The sequence below is a fragment of the Solanum lycopersicum genome, chromosome 1 (assembly GCF_036512215.1).
Source record: "Solanum lycopersicum chromosome 1, SLM_r2.1".
Taxonomy (NCBI): domain Eukaryota; kingdom Viridiplantae; phylum Streptophyta; class Magnoliopsida; order Solanales; family Solanaceae; genus Solanum; species Solanum lycopersicum.
The window spans coordinates 75,997,239-76,012,890 of record NC_090800.1 but is presented as its reverse complement, the minus strand read 5'-3'; positions in this window follow the sequence as shown (position 1 = coordinate 76,012,890).

Here is a 15,652-nt window from a genome sequence, read left to right as displayed (position 1 = left end):
ATCAATATATAAAATAATAAAAAAATATATATATATTGATTGTTTGTAATAATTTTTTTTTAATATAAGGTTTTTTGTCAGAAGAAAAGTTCTGGGCAAATAGGGCCAATTGTATATTTAAGACAAACATGTGATGAAAGTGTACCAAGCATTACTATTTAACCGAATTACAGTAATGATTAAACGGTAGTTGTATAATGGTAAAAAAGTGTACAACATGTTGAAACAAAATTGACATTATATAAGATACTAGGGGTGTGCTTGTTTTCAATTTTCTCATGTGTGTCATACTTTCAATATTTAGAGTCAAAATATGGAGAAAAAAAATTACAATTTATAGTACTTTATTCGTCTGGTATTATTTGTTATAGTTTTTATTTTTAGAGTTAAATTATAAAAATTTTAATTAATATTTTAAGATGCGTCTTTTATCATATTAATATACAAAAAATTGTAATTTATAGTACTTTTCATATAGTTTTAACATATCTAAATTTTTTGTTTAAGATAATGCATTAATTTGATCTAATTTAACTTTGAAAATCAGTCAAATTAACTTTTGAAAAGCGCAACATGACAAATAATTTCGGACGGAGGGAGTACTTCTCATATAGTTTTTGAATATCTAATTTTTTTATTTAAAATATCAAATTAATGTAATTTAATTTAACTTTAAAAATTAATTAAATTGACTTTCAAACAACGAAACGTGACAAATAAAAATAAACGGAGAGAGTAGATTCAAATGTTTTGGGGTAAGAAAATCAAGTGAACCTAGTTTCCTCTAAACACACACACAAAAAAAGAAAGGGTCTCATTATCCATGTACTTTCCTATTGTTTTAGGTCATTTAAATGCACTCCCAACTTTTTTCTTTTTAATTGTCATATTATTTTTTTAAAAGCTAATTTAATTAATTTTTTAAAAGTAAATTATATTAATTTAATATTTTAAAATAAAATTTTAAATATTCAAAAAAATGATATTGAAAATACAATAAATCATAACATTTTTATACTAAAATAATAAAATATATATTAGGACAATTAAAAAAGAACGAAAAAATTAATAAATTTATACAAATTAAAAGAAATGGTATGTCTGCTGAAAATTGAAGAGTGTGTGTACTAGAGTAAATGATTTGTCCAAAAACAGTTTCTCTTTCAATCCTATTATTAGTTGTTTGACCTTAGTCAAATTATTATAATTTAATTTTTAAAATATAAATTGTGACAGTGAAAAATAAAAGTGATATTTTTAATCTTCATCCGTAAGATAATTATGAAGTTTATATATATTTTGTTTCTTTTATATTATAGTTGTGAAATTTCGTTGAATATAAGATTATATTTAAATCAAGTTGTATAAGGATTTGTTAATATTTTACTCTATTAATTTGAATATATCAAAAATCTTAATTTTGGAAAAGATTTTTAAGTCAAACTGTCTTCTTCTATTTCTGTGATAGGATTATAGAAATTTGACTTAAATCGAGTTTATAACGTAAGAAATTTCTCTGCTATAAGAAATTTTCGATTAAGAGCAGATATATCATTATTATAAAAAACATTATATATATTTGTGTGATTACAAAAGTAATTTATATATACGTATATTGTTAAAAATAAAGTGGTTTATGTATTACCTTTTTCATCTAATAGAGGTGAAAATATTAATTTTAAATTATTTTTAAAAAAAAATCACATTGAAATGTATATGATCCTTCTAGCCATAATCTAGATAAATCTGATATTTCAAAATACATGTTTCTTTTATCTTTTTAATTCAACGCTTAATTAGTAATTTCAGTAATATCTCTTATATATCTATTTGCTTCTCATTGCTTTAGTTTTCTTCTTATTTAATTTTTTTCTTTTTCATTTTTTCTGGAAAAATACGAGGGAAAAAGGTGAATTTAAAAAAAAAGATAATTTAGATTATTTTTTTCTGCAGCGATATTGTAATTTAATATTCGTAATAGCATATGTAATAATTTCTTTTTAAAAATGAGTTGAAAGATAAATTTGATTATTAAAATTAAAAATGTCAACAACTTCTTTCTAAAAAAATTTATATTCTTGTTAGACAAAAAAAAAAGTTATATGGATCATTTGAGTAACCGTAAAATATACGTGAGCCACTTTTAAATTTGATATGTCAAACTCTAAATTATAAAATTATAGAATATATTGGTCCTTTTTTTATTTTAAATTTATAACAATAAACATCTTGCAGAAAAAACTAAAATTGAACGTGTGCTGTCATTTCAATAATGCAGTACATTTTATTATTTTATTTTTTTTAGACATTTGTGAGATTTTTGTCATAATAATATGATATTATGGACCACAATTGTCTGCTGAAAATTGACCAGTAGCGGTAAAAAGGACTAATACAAATTTCAAGACGCCACCCTTTGTTTATTTTGGTCAACACGTTTATATATATGTTCAGTTCTCAATCTCTCAGAAATATTAAAACTTCGAATTAACATCGTCAACTCAGTCCTCTATTTTACTCTTTAATTATAAAGATTTCCATTCAGACAATTAATTTTAATTTAATTTTCTATTTTACTTTTTAAAAAGGAATTTTCTTCTTTTTCCTCAATATAGTATTATTATTTTTAATTTCATTCTTATTTTTTTATTTTATAATATAAATCTCTTTTTTTTCCAATAATTATGTTATATAATTTTCATGTAATATAATATTTTATTTTTTTTAAATATTTTATTTAATATAAAATGATATTTTATTCTAAATTTTTAAATAACATAAATTTTAAGAAAATATGTTATAATATAATATTAATAGACAAACTCTAATAAGATTGAAATTCAATTACTTAAGCACTCGATTTTTGAAATTATTGTGTTTCTTCAATAAATGCTCTATTAATGCATATATAATTCAAAATGAGCATTACTGTCCTTAAATTTTTTATATATATATAGCTAAAAATTGTTCAAATATAAGATTTTTATCTACCACCATTTTCGTCGTTGGAGTTGGAACCTCTATGACACATTGAATTGTATATTAAGATCATGTTCATCCTCAATTACCAATTTGTGTAATATAATGCTTGTAGTTATTATTCGCGTAGAACTTCATTTCCTTAGAAACGTGACGGACCTATAATAATTGCAAAACGTGATTGTAAAAACTCCGAATGCACGTTCAACATCTTTTCGGCATGATTCTTGCTTCATTAATTCCGAATTAATTATTATGTTATGTTTGTATTTGATCTTGTGTTTAAATTATAATGTTATGTTTTGTATTATTATATTGTATTTAAATTATCATATTATGTATTTTATTTTTAAATTAAAATTTTCATATTATCATTTAATTGTATTTGTTCTAAATAAAATCAAATTGTATCTTGATGAAAATTAGAAAAAATTAAAGCACTATTAATTCGGGATGAAAGTACCATATATTAATAAATATATATTTAAAATATTATATCATATTTAAAAAGAAATATGAATATTAGATATTTAATAAATGACATTATATGTAAAATATATGTTAATTAGAAAGTAATAGAATAAAAATAAAATAGTCAAAAGATAAAATAGAGAGCGTAAATAGTTTGGAGAACGACTATTCACCTCTCTATATTTGAAAAAATAGAGACTGAATTGAAGGTGGGTTGACGTATTCATTCTCTATTTTATGCTTCAAATATAGAGAATAGAGAATAAAATAGAGATAAATCGGAGATAGTCTAATGAGAAAAATATATTTTTTAATGTATTAAAAAATAATTTTTGAAATTGAGTTAAATTTAAAATCTATTTATTTAACGTGGTAGAAAGAAATATTCTTCAGCGAAATTTTTTTCATTTTCAAGACTCAAATATCTTTTGAGTAACTAATTTACAAAATCTTACTTATTCTACGGTACTTTTTACAATTGTAATACTATTCTCTTCGTCTCAAACTAATTGCTACTAAAAGTGTATTTACTTTTTAAATAAATTTTAATTAGATTAATTAAGATTTCAAATTTTTTTAAAATAAATATTTAAAAATTAAAAAAATATAAATTTATATATTAAAAAAATTAAATAATTTAACTCTTAAAAAATTAAACAGATAACTATTTTAGTTGGTAGCCAAATTAGGCTCAAAAACTCGTAGAAACATAGAAGGAGACACATGGTGCATCGATCGATTCAAACACAAGAAAACATGCCGTAACGATAAGTTTGAATTTAATGCTTCAATACTCCCAAATTTTATTTTATTTTTAATTGGTAAATTCCTATATATGCATACATTATTTTATTTATATCAGCGAAAATCATTTTTTAAAAGTGAGAGTAAGGAATATTTGTTTTTTTATCATCAAAATTCATATTAAAATTTTAATTAAATTTGAACTATTCATTGCAGATTTATTTGAAGGTGGTGCTATTAATATAATTTTTTTTCATATTTCAGGTCTTAAAGTGTGTATTATTTAATATATATGTTTTATTTGTTCCAATTTATATAACATATTTTTTTATGTTAGACAATTTAAGTTTAACCGAAATTTATGCATGAATTTTTTTATTTTTTTAATAAAAATTATATATTTGTAAACTACATAAAAAGAACTGCAAATCACAATAATTGATAATTCAAAATGTTTAAAAGATCTATAAACGATCAAAAATAAATTTATTTAACTCTTGAAATCCTGAAAGTGATATATAAATTGAGATACTAGTTTTAAATCTTGAAAGATTGTCAAAAATAATTTGATAGATGGAAAACGTTCAAGTATATCACCAAGTCAAATGTTATATTTATGTTATTCGTTAAAAGTTTTGAATACATATATTCACTTATTTTATATTAAATTAATTTTTGAAAATTTTTTTATTTTTAAATTAACTTAATTATCTAGTTTTCAAAACTATTTTTAGAGTGGTTTTTTAATTTAATTTTTCATTGGTTAGTATTGAAATTAGTGATTAATTAATATTTAGTTATTTTAATGATAAAATTAATAATAATTAATAACGGTAAAAATGAAAAGATAAATTAATTTATTTCTTAATCTACTTTTCTTAAAAAGTATGAAACACCTCAAAAATTAACTTAATATGAAACCGAACACTTTTTTAGTTTGTAAAAATAAAAGAATCATTAGTATCATTATTTATTTATGGAAAAATGTACAAGTACCCCCTTAATCTATGTCTGAAATCCCAGAGACACACTTATATTATAAGGTCCTATTACCCCCTTGAACTTACTTTATAACTAATTTTCTACTCCTTTTCGACCTACTGGCACTAGTTTGAAAGAAAAAGTCAACCAGCATTGGGTCCACAAGATAGTGTCACGTAGGTCGAAAAATGGTAAAAAATTATTAATAAAATAAGTTTAGGGGGTAATAGGACCTTAGTATAGTATAAGTGTGTCTCTGAGATTTCGGGCATAGATTGAGGGGTACTTGCGCATTATCCCTTTATTTATTAAAAAAGTTTTAATTTTGCAAGATTAATTTTTACGTGTGATCTATGATTTGACTAATTTATTAATTAAATTATATTTATTAGAAAAAGCCTTGAATATACTATCGAAGTCTGAACAAATGCTCATTTACGTCACCCACTTAAAGTATAATTTGTCTATAATTTTAATTATCAAATGACATGAATCACCTTTCCTCACAAACATAAATAACATAAATCAGCAAATTTTAAGCCGATAATATAAATAATTTTTTTTATTTTTATAATTTAATAGCATATTTGCACCTTTTTCATCTATGGCAAAATGGACCAAGACAAAGAAACGAATCTAGAAATAACTTATCTTTTATAATGATTTCAATAAAAAGTTTTACTTAAACTTCGGCGATATAATACCCTTAAAGTTGAATAATTTCTACACATTATGCATTTAAATATTTTTCGAAGAAAAAGAACATATTTTATATGAATGCTTTAGTAATGATTAAAGAAACGAACATAATACAGTACTTTTTATTCACTTAATCATACTTAAAGTAAGATTTAATGATAATTAATTGTATAATTTTTTAAAAAAATAAATAAAATGAACGTTATATTAGACCCCACCCAAAAAAAGCAATATATGAAGAGGCTTTTCGTCTTTGTTTGTTTAGCAGAGCCAATTCAATGCATTTAAAAATAAGACATATTTTAGGCTTCAGAATCGAAGGACTTAACTTTTTAGTAATTATAAATTAATATAAGCCTTTTTAATAATAAATATATATATTTATTTCTTAATACAAAATTCCAAATAAAAAAATTAATAGAGATTTTACTTTTATTTTAATGGACATTTTACATGTATGATCATATATTTGGAAAAAAATATTATGTCTTTTTACATTCACTTTTTAGTACCATGAATAAATAGAGTAGAGTCAGTTGACAAAGGAAGTATAAAGCTGACCTTTTTTTAAGTATAACAATAAAATAAATTTGAGAGTACATGACCTCACACTAAATTACAACAACAACAAAAAAAATTGTATAAATGTATTTATTTATTCATATTGTTAAAAAAAATTAGTTCAAAGTAGGTTAACAAAATGTGACCTCAACTCAATTAATTATCAAAACAACACACTGCTATACAGTTCAACAGAAAAAAAAATATTTTTCCAAAAATACCCCTATGACATCAAGCATGGTGAATTCCTTTTTTGACCCTCCCCACACCTCTTTTGTGGCATAATTTCTCCCTCTCATTTTATGCCATGAAACAATATTTTCTCAAAAAAAGTTATGGTCAAACGTATATAAATATTTGTAAGGCTCTAAGTTATATTATCAATGATAAAATAGAAATTTTAAAGTTAAATTATTTTTAATTATTTTAAGTAACTTTAATTTTAGTGCAAATTAAAAAAAAGAGAACGTCACAAAAAATGTAACAGGGAATATACAGAGGCGGACCCATGTGTGTTTCAGGGAATTCGCCAAATCTCCTTGATAAAAAATTACATGATACATGAGATAAGATATATATATTCCTTGAAGTTAAGTTTCACCGCGAATACATTATAAGGCAAGGCTACGCCTAGTGAATGTGATTGATTAATCAGAGATTGACACAACATTACTTATACGTGTTATAAATAAACACAAAGTAACAAACGCAATGGGAGGCTATAAATCAATATTATAGGATCCAAATTGCACAAAAGGTGCCAAACAAAAAGGACAAAGTCGACACAATCAAAAAAAAAAAAGTTCAGAAAAAATTAAAAAGCTAAAGCAACCTATGTTATTATAAATATATTGTATTGTATAACTGTATATTTACTCTTTAGAGTTTATTAAACAAAATTTTAATAACTTAGACTTGTAATCAAACGGACAATTTATAAATAACTTATGATTTTTTTTTAAATATGATAAAAAGTTCTATTTCACTTTCAACTTATTTAATCACATTATATTTATGTTTTGACATTTCATTATCATGTCATAACATATTTATCAATTACGTAATGTAATACACTTAATTGTGAACAAATATGAAAAGATGAATGACAGAATAAGTCGGCAAAGCAAGTTTTCTCAAAGGTAGGTAGGTGGTTACATTTTTAGTCAATGAGAAGTGTTCATATTTATTATAATAATAAATAAAAAAATTGTTTAAAATGTCCTTAAAATATATGGGAGGAATAAAAATATTTTTCGTTTATAATATAGTTTAAAATATTCTTACTATTAATATTTTTATTTAAAAAAATTCTTATAGTCAATACTTTAGTCCATAAATGATTCTATAGTTACAAAATGAGTCAAACTACTCTTTCTAATTAAAAATGCCTCTATGAGAAGTGTTTGGAATAAAAAAAATTTTATTTATAGTTTGATTTAAAAAGTTTTTACCGCCAATACTTTAACTTAAAAATATTCTTACAATTAATATTTTAGTCCATAAATAACTCTATAATTACAAAATGGGTCAAAATACTCTTTCTCCGATATATATATAAACACATTTTCTTTCTAATTAAAATATTATTAAGGAACACTTTTCTTGTTTTCTTTCTTTTAAAGTCATTTTAACAAATAAAAATGTAAGAAATATTTTTCTTCTTCTTAATCTCATTTCATCAATTAAAATAGAACAATATCATGCACGCTTCGATAGATAATATATATCGTCGTATATATAAGATCATAGGATATCTATCATTAGTTTATATTATATAACGATAAAAAATATTGATGATATAATAAAAGATATTTCCTTTTTTAATTTTTAGAATCAAAGTAAGATAAACATTTTAAAAAATATTAACTGAAAAAAAAACGTGTCAAAAAGAAAATAATAGTATATTTATTTGGAAATTAAATTTTTTTTACCTATTAAATAACAAGAAGAACATTTTTGGACCAAAATATTGATGCCAAGAACATTTTTGAACCAAACTATAAACGGAAGACATTTTTATTCGTTATATTTAAAAATGTTTTTTAAACAAAAATATTTATGATAAAGATATTTTTTAGCCAAACTATAAACGGAAGACATTTTTATTCGTTACATTTAAAAATATTTTTTAAACAAAAATATTTATGATAAAGATATTTTTAGCCAAACTATATAAATAAAATATTTTTATTTTTTCATATAATTTAAAGATATTTTTTACCCTTTTCTCTAATAAATAAGATAATTATAATTGTCCCTTTTTTCATAAGACCGTGTGGTCACACTTTCACAGTATATTCATTTGACTCATATATATATATATATATATATATATATATATATATGACGCAATCTGTTTTAAAAGGGATTATTTAGTTTGATTTAAAATGAAATTTACGAAAAAAATATTAATTTTATAGTTCTGAATTAAAGTTATGTTAAATCTATCAAAATATTTTTTAATCTTGTATTCTTAAATATATCACATGAAAAATTAAAATTAAAATATTATAAAAATTAAATAAATTATTCTTTTAGAAAAACTAAAAAAAAGAAATTCACTTTTTTTTTTAAACAGAGGAAACACTATACTATTATTTTGTCTTTCTTTTCCAATGTTGTGTTTTCTATAATTTGTCTTTTCTAATGTTCTTTTCCAAAAATTAACACCTTTCGATAAGTATGGACCTGGCTACGTAGTTTTTACATAGCCTGAATCTTATATATATATATATATATATAAAAGAATATTTGTCTATATTATAGAAAATTCGAAGTCAAAAAACTTCTTACTTTTTTTTTTCATTAAAATGCATAAAGAATCACTTATTTACTCACCTAACCAAAATAAACAAATCACTCACTTTTGAGCGATAAATGATTATGTGAGTAGGAGCTTCCTTAGGAGTTAAGTGTATTGGTTGTTTGTTTTTGTTAGTCATTATAATATTCACATTAATAAACAAAAAAAAAACATGAAAATAAAAGACCAATTATTGCTAACAAATTCTTTATGAAAATTCAACTAGCTTAATCAAGATAATTTGTTAATAATATTCAATCAAATAAATAATGGAAAACATAATTATAACGTTCCATGTGTACAAGATTATCTATTATCTTAGTATCGAAGTCTTTACTTACAATAAATTGATGTCGACTTCTTTTATTTAATATTAGAATTGAGAGGTTGATAGGCACATGCATTTTCACTATTAGACATAAAATGAGTCCATATCTTTTTGTTTGTTACGTAACGTGTGTCTGTAATGGCGGAGTCAGAAATTTTTTAAAAGGTATCTAAAAATAGTAATTTATTATGTTAAGAGTGTCACAAATAAATTATTTAGTCATTTTATATATCATTTTACTTATATATGCTAGAGTGTCCAATTAGACACCTTGACAATATGTGGCTATGCCAGTGTATCTGCCAAACAAATACTTAATATACTGCTCGTTTAAACGTATTGTAAAGTGTCAATCCAAGTTCTTATAGTCTTATTCTAAGAAGAAAACTATAACAAATAAATGTAGATGAAACTATATTAAGTAACAATTTAACTTTAAAATTTTAATTCATTCTTAATGGGGAAAAATGATCAAAAATATCCTTAAACTATGTAAAGAAACAAAAATGCTCCCCGTTTATAGTTTGTCTCAAAAATTGTCTTTTTCGTTAATACTTTGCTACAAAAATACCCTTATCTTCAATACTTTGATCTAAAATGCCCATATAGTTACTAAATTGGTTAAAAATGTCCTTTTATGAATAAGTATATCTTTTTTTCTTTAACACATTTCCATCTTAATTAAATTATTATAAAAGAACGATGTTCTTATTTTCTTTAAAATGACTTTAAAAAATAAAAATGTAGGAGATACTTTTTTTTCTTAATTTCATTTTATCAATTAAAATAGAATACTTTATGTAGCCTTTCAACAGATAATATATGTCATATATATAAGTTCATAGTATATCCATCATTATCTATATTTGTATAATGATAAAAATAAATTGTAACTAATTATAATAATATAAAAAATATTTTTTTATTTTTTTCTGAATTGAAGTAAGATAAATATTTGCTATTTTTTTTTTATAAAAAGTATATTATTAGAAATAGAATGTGTTAAAAAGAAAATAAATAATATATCTATTTGCAAAAATGAGCATTTTTACTCAAAATAATCATAAGGGTATTTGAAAACTAAATTATTGACAAAAAATATACTTTTAGACAAAATTACAAATAAAGAACATTTTTTATTCCTTTTATATAGTTTAAAGATATTTTTTAACCTTCCTTTTTTTATAGTAAGATGATTTATGATCAATCAAATATTTATCATTTTTTTAAAATCCTAATTTATACAACTCTTTAATTTTCCAAAAAAATTTATAAGAAGGTACTTTTGGTCAATGAGTACTTTCTGCTTTATAAGCTGAAATGAACAGTAAACAGAACTCTCAACTCCCTTGATGCTTCTGACAATTTTTACAATCCAAATACATAACAAAATCTTTATGTATCTATCTAATGGAATAACAATTTTCATAACAATCTTTTGTTCCAACAATACTAGTACTTCGTCTCATTTAACGTGTCACTAATTCATTTGATAAATTTTTTCTTTTAGAAAAGTAAATTTTAAAATTATTCTTGATCTAAAATAATAGTGGTAAAATGAGAAATTAATAAAAAGTGCACACATAAAACTTTACTTGCTTAGATTTTGGAAATTAATATTATTTGATTTGCTTATTATTTTACGCGGAAAAAAATAACGAAACCAAAATGTAAAAATTATACATATAAATTTTATAATTATTTATATATTACTATTTATAAATAAAATAGAAATATTTTATTACATTTAATTTACTAAGTTTTTAATTTAATATTTTCTCAAGTCTAACACTTAAATTTTAGCCTAACAATTATAACATTGTCGTTAGGTAGCTGGATAAAGTTATGCAAGTATTAATAGTGAAGGTATTAGTTAAGCATGTATTAATTATGCAAGATTAATTAAACATATATTAGTTATGCATGTATAAGTTATGGAGGGTTTAATTATACATATATTATTTAAGAATTACTACGTAGAGATTACAATATATTAGTTAGTTAATTCTTTTTTCTTAATTCTAAAAAATTATTAGTGAACTCACATTTATTGTACACATGAAAATAATCAACCATATAATAACACATTAAATTTAAATAAATACCAACAATTAAAGATAATAAAGCAATAAGAAATTTAAATTAAAATAAATAACAAATAACTAAAAAAATAATTAAAACTTGTATCGACTTTGCGTTGTAGAGAAACTAAGTAAAGAAATTAATTTCAAAGAAAATAATTAATATAAATTTAAACTTGTATCGACTGTGCGTTGTACAGAAACCAAGTAAAGAAATTAATTACAAAGAAAATAATTAATAAAAGTAATTAAGCGATTAACAAGACAAAAAACTCAACAAAAAGTTATATAGTGTATTAATTATTTCATTTATTGAAGATTAATATACATTTAAAAGAAAACTAATATGAGTGAATATGTATTTTATCAGTTTAATACGTTATAACTAATACCATATAATTTATTTCACATTCTATACCATATAAATTATACATAAATTTTCTTATAAGTTATGTAAGTATTAGTTGTGTAAGATTAAAAAATACAATCAGACACCATAAATAAATGTATGAATGACTTTTATATAACATTTGAAAACCTACCAACCAAATTTTGTAGTCTCTCAGTTTCAATTTATGTGACACTTTTTATTTTCAAAAGGGGAACAATTTAAATCTGACAAAAATATTTGCGCGTGAAGTCTTTAATTTTTTTAAATGAAATTTATATATTTGTAAACTATGTAAAAAGTATTATAAGTCACAATAATTGACAATTCAAAATAATTAAAAGATATATATAAAAATTTTACGATAAAAAATAGATATGTTTAATTTTCGAAATTAGAAAAGGTGTCATATAAATTGAAAGCGAGAGAGTTAAATTAATACATTGATATCTTTTATCCTATTTGAAAATCAAACATAGTACAAAATTAATAAGTGATTAACCAAGTTATTCATGAACTATCTTTGAATTTATCTAGCTACAAAACAACCCTAAGTTGGAGTCCATCAAGATCTATTGCGTTTGTGTCTATCAAAATGCGTATATCATTAGATAATCAGCTCTCATGTAGAATATTTAAGTACTAAGTCTAGGTGTTTGTGTCTATCAAGATGCGTATATCATTAATAAATTTACTATTTTCAAATTGAAAAAATCGAATCAAATCGACAATAATCAAATCAACCATTATTTTTCATTTGATTTGATTTACTTTGAAAATTCAAAAACCGACTAAATTGATTTGATTTTGATTTTAACTAATAACATCCAAGTCGAATCATAAACAAGCTTCTCCTTTCATGCTTCTATAATATCACTGGTGCAACTTGGTTCGTCGTTAAGTAAATGTCTTAAATTTGAGCCTTGGAAAAAATCTTATTGAAAATTTCACCTCTAAATAAATCTTTCAATGCATAATTTAAATTTAATCAGATTTTAATATAGATTTCAAACAAGGAAAATCAAAAAATAAAAATTAGTTAAAAATATTTTGTCATAATTATAGTATTTCTAAAAAGATTACAAGGTTCCCAGAATCCCGTAACGCAGATCCACACATATTTTGAATTTTTGTTTTAAAAGATTCTCTTTTTCCACCGTTTTACAATATAATTTCTAATTTCTAATATATTTTTTCAAGCTGTCAGGTACAGACTGGGCATTGATTTATTTATTTCTAATTTCTAATATAAATAAAAAATAAAATGGTTATCGTGACATAAAAATTTATTTAAAAGTAAAAATTGATGTTGTTTGTGACATAAATGATATGTTTAATTGAATTTCAACTAATTCATTGCTCCTTCTTTTCATTTTAGATTTCACGCCTTAATAATTTTTATGTTAATTTTTTATAAATGAATATAAATTATTTTATTTTATTTTATTAAATTGATTAATAAATATAAATTAATTATTAAATTTTATACCGTATCGTTTAATTGTTTACAAAATTTAAGAAAGAAAAAAGAGATTTTTAATTATTTATTAAATTTAGTTTGATAATACTTGTTTTGGTTAGCTTTTTTTCATAAAGTAGATGAAATTTCAATAAAAACAAAACTCGAGATAAAATTAATAATTTATTTTTATAAGGAAAAGAAAAGGATAACACATAAACGAAGATAAAGGGTGTAATCATTTTGGATACAAGTTTACAATTTTGAAAGTTTGCCAAAAGTAATTTGATGAAAAACTGAGTTTATGATGTATTTTATGGGTGTTTTAAAAGGCAAAGATATAAAATATCATAAAATGAGATATTTTATGTTGTACGAGGGACGTAAACTTTCAGGAATATTATATAAGTCTTATTGATCTATCGAGCATATTTTTATGCATATTGAATTTTATATGTTACTTAAAAAAAGTAAAAGTAAAATTATAAATTATTTTATAAATATATTTATTAAATAACCTATAATATATATAAAAATTATTAATTTGAGTAATGTATTAACCATCAATAATGAAGAAAAAAGTAATTACAATTAATTATTTGAGAAATATAATTTTATCAATAATAAAAATATGATTAAAACAAAAAAAATTAAAAAAAGCCTAGAATTTACGTTTTTACCGTTGGAGCTTACATCACAAATTCTAGGATTTAGTCCCTGTAGATCTACGTCTTGTATTTGCGCTCCAGTGTAATTTTGGTACGCCCCGTCCTGAGACTCGCTCCAAAAAACATTTTGAAAACATTAATTTTTATAAATTAAAAAAAAAACTTTTTGCTTAATATAATAAAGGTTTGATGCCAAAACTTTTAAACATGATATTTTGTATTTTTGTATTTTTGTTTTATTGAAGAGGAATTTAGAAAAAGGAAAAAATAACAAATATAAATTCGAACTATCATAAAGTGTATGTATATACACTCCATCATGCTTTTGGACATTAATGTCTTTGTTGTCAAAAAGTTAGAGCATATATGCCTTCATACTAATAGAAGACTAAATAAGAACACATGACACAATCTTATGTGTCGATTCAATATTTAATAACTGTCTGGTAGGTGGATAAGATTATGACACGTGTATATCCGTTAACTTAAAGGATATATATATATTTTAGTTTTTGGACGACAAAGGTAACAATATTTTAAAAGCATAACGTAGGGTATCTCCATACTATTTACGATCTGGAGTGTATTTTTTTTTTTTGAGTTTCATACCTAAACTATTGAAAGTTTTAGTTTCATACCTAAAGTATCACTTTTTAGTTTGAGAAGCATACCTCTTTCTTTTATACCACTTTTATCATGGTTTGTGTAATACACTCTCTCTCTTTTATTTTAAAGAATTTCAACATCACACTCCACATGGACAAAATATTCAATCTTGACAAAAAATAAATAAATTATTAGTATTAATTTAAAAAACTATTATAAAAAACAATATTTTCTTTATAAAATAAAATAATTTTTTTTTACCCACACCATTTTTTAAAGTTTTTTATTTTGTTTAAATTTGTTTTATAAAAATATTTCATTTTTTACTTCATCTTCCCCCCTCAAATTCCCGCCCCCCCCCCCCCCCCAGTATTTAGATATATATACATATCAAAAATATTTTTACTTACCACCGCAAGATTTTTTATATTTTTTAATTTAACTTCAGCCGAATCGAATCTTAAAGTTGAATAATTTCTAAAATTAATGTATTTATTTACTTTGAAGAAAACACACTTTATATGATCGATTTACTAATGATTAAATTTAATTAACTTGATTTTATATGAAGAGAAATTCAATTTTATACTTTTGGAATCCATATTTACTGTGTAGAGGGGAATGAATTGGAACGGTTGAGAATAATTTATATTGTATTTTTAATTTTTTTAATTACAAATCTCTTTTTTAAAAAAGTTTATTAATTTTTTGTAGTTAAATAATTTTTTTTGTTATTTTAATAATTAACTGTTTAAGAAAAATAAAAGAAATCGTATATTATACGCGCGCGAGAAAAAAAAAAGGAACATATAAAGAGGCTTTTCATTTTTTCTTTGTTTAGCAATTAAAAGAGTGTGGAAAAGCAAAAAGACTCTTTTGTTTTG